This window comes from Miscanthus floridulus, chromosome 12, assembly GCF_019320115.1.
Source record: "Miscanthus floridulus cultivar M001 chromosome 12, ASM1932011v1, whole genome shotgun sequence".
NCBI classification, from domain to species: Eukaryota; Viridiplantae; Streptophyta; class Magnoliopsida; order Poales; family Poaceae; genus Miscanthus; species Miscanthus floridulus.
In genome coordinates this window covers 64,533,954-64,536,966 of record NC_089591.1, presented here as the reverse complement: position 1 = coordinate 64,536,966, position 3,013 = coordinate 64,533,954, and positions in this window count along the sequence as shown.

Here is a 3,013-nt window from a genome sequence, read left to right as displayed (position 1 = left end):
AGACCCGGGTGACGCCGATGTGGCCGCCCGGTGCCCGCGCCGTCGAGAAGAAGAAGGGGGAGGGTGTATCTATAAAAACAAAGGCTAGAGAAATAGTGCCTTAGAGCTCGCTATAAATACCAAGTAGATCAGGGGTGTTTTGCATGTTTACGTCGCGCGCGGGTCTCTTCCATCGTGGGCCGTTGGCTGGCTAGGCCGTGCCCTCGTGTGGGCCGCGCTTCGCTGGCGCGCACGCCGCGTCGTGGTGGGCCGAGCCACGCGTGTTGGGCCGCGAGCTAGGATTCGGTTTCTTAATTTCCAGCGAATTTATTAATGCTTATTCAATTTAGTTTTCAAGCTGAACTTTAAGAATTTGTAGTAAATTATGTAGTGGTCCAAAAATAGTGAGACTAATTTTTCTAGGTTCGCAAAAATACCATCTACCTGCTAGTATAGTTGGATTGCAGTTAGCTATGACGAGTATTGGGTCATAAATTCAAAACTAGAGAGCTAATATTAGGTAGGTTAATACTTGTAGGAATATTTGTGGATAATTGGTGATAGATATAGACACAAAAATTTTACAGTAGGTTCACTATTATGTACTTGTTGTGAATTTTGTAGTCTTAGAACAAGTTGCTAAATAAAGTAGCTATTACCCTTGCTTTATCGTATATAGCGTAAATCGGTGTTAGGAGTACGAATAACCATAGTTGTTATAATAATAGTGAATGTCATACCTCAACTTATCGGTAATGATAGATAGTTTAGCACCGTAGTCGGTAGCACTAGCTTAGTAGGTAAATCGATGTACTGTTATTTTAAGAGTTGCTGTTGTTATATTCCTAAACATTGCATCATCATTTTATGCATGTAGATCACAAACTGGTAGACTTCATGCCCATCGGTGGGCCGGAGTATGGCGAGGTGATCGAGGAGTATGAGGAGGAGATCCTCTTGTAGGAGGGAGCCTAGGAGCCTATTGGTGCTGACCCTGCTGACCCAGTGCCTGCCCAAGGCAAGCCCTAGTGCATAACCCCTATTTTTAACGATCATTGAATATATATATGATGTGCATTTACGTTACAGACATTGCATAGAAACTACATGCATAAATATATCTACCCATGAGTCCTACTAGTACAAATCGAGTAGCTGCTATGCTTAGGATATCGGTAGCATGAGTAACCTGCCGTTACTCACAAATAGGTAATAAAATATTATCACTCATGATAAAATGATGACCGGGCTGGGATATGGATTGGGTACGAGTGGGTGTAAGGGGTTGTGTCCTACGGCCAATAGGGCATGACTTTGTTACACTTTTTTCCTATCCGTGTTGATTAAGGACCGGTCATTGCATATGACTCTAGGCAAGTCATAGATTATTGTCCCAAGCGCATAGTTGGGTATGGGTGCAGGGAAGACTTGTTGCTCTCTTATTGTGGATCTGGCTCTTTCTGGACCGACTGATTGGAGGTGGAGATGGTGGAGGTCCTTGCACCACACTAAGTCTAGGACTCGAGAAGTGGGGGCTTGGAGTCCAAGTTTGGACGAGGACCTAAACACCTGGGATAGGAGAGTGATGGGTTAGTCCTGCTTATGCCTGGGATACAAGCAGGGCATGTGTTTTCAGGGCACATTGATTCGTGAATCGCCAAGAAATCTGGTACGGCTTATCTGTGGTTTAGTACCGTAGTAAGAACTAAAAGTTGAAAGGAGAAGAAATGGAACTGATTGCTCAACTCTTGCTTGAAAGTAGAACATGTGCTTATATAGATGATAACTTAACATGGCTAATAATAAGACATGAATAAGGACTCACTATTAGTGTTGCTTTCTGCTAAAGAAAACCAGCAAACCATAAAGCTTATCATATTCCTTGGAGTCAGGAAATTATTCCCACTAGTCGGATAAGTCTTGCGAGTACATTGTGTACTCAGGGTTATTTACCCCTGTTGCAGGTGATGCATGAGAGGTACCTTGTGTGGAGGATTCTTCTGGTGGGCTCAGACGGATCCTCGTCCCTATCGCTAGGTGTATATTTTTAAATTCCATTGTGTTATCATTCCGCACTATGGTATTTGGTATTGTAATAATATACTTTTTAAGAAACTCTGATGTATGAAATGGACTTGTATTGTAACTCGTTCCCATTATTGGATCCTTGGGAAAAATGTAGATCTTTTGGGTTCTCCCTTGGGGTGTGCCCGACGGATACCGCCCGATGTAGCTGGCTTTCGGGGTGCTTAGTGTCTGGTAGAAGACAAGCACCTCTGTAAGTGTGCTATTTCGGGCAGTTCTACCACAGACATGGAGCAAGTGAAGGAACTTCTTGCCTTGATAAAGGGCGTGAGAACCAATGGCGGATTGGTAGCAGCTAGCTTTATAGTACGCCATGTGTAGCCCTGTAAGGAGAGAGTGCATCCAGCCTTCGAGTTCAAGGGGGAAATCGATGGTACCCGGGAGAGGCCGGAGATGCGGTCAAGGAACGTTTGTGAAGAGCGAGCTGCAGAACTATTCGCTCTGTTTTCCTCTTTCAACATGTCAGAGTATACGAGGCCCTTTAACTGCAAAAATCTACCTCCTCAGGTAAATATCTCAATTGTTTATTCCTGATGCATTTTATCCTTGTAGCACCCGGTTTTAAAGGGCCTCCTATACCCTTGGGATATTCCTGACGCATCGCTACCTTGATACCTTTGGGATATTCCTAACGCATCGCTATGAATACACAAACGCAAAAGACACGCTATATGAGATTCAAAGAAAAAGCGACTATCGAAGGACTTTCAGTACAACAGAAAATAAAAACCAATCCATTTAACTTATTTTAACTGTAGAAACACATGTAAATATTTTCATTAATCAACTTGATTCATTGCTTAAGAAAGAGCATAGTATAAAACCAATATTGACTTTATATTCCGAAAACGATGCAAGTGATAGTATTAATACAATTAACTTTTTAACTGCCAAAACACATTTGAGTAATATGAGAACCACTAATGCCACTGCGTAGAACACGCCAAAA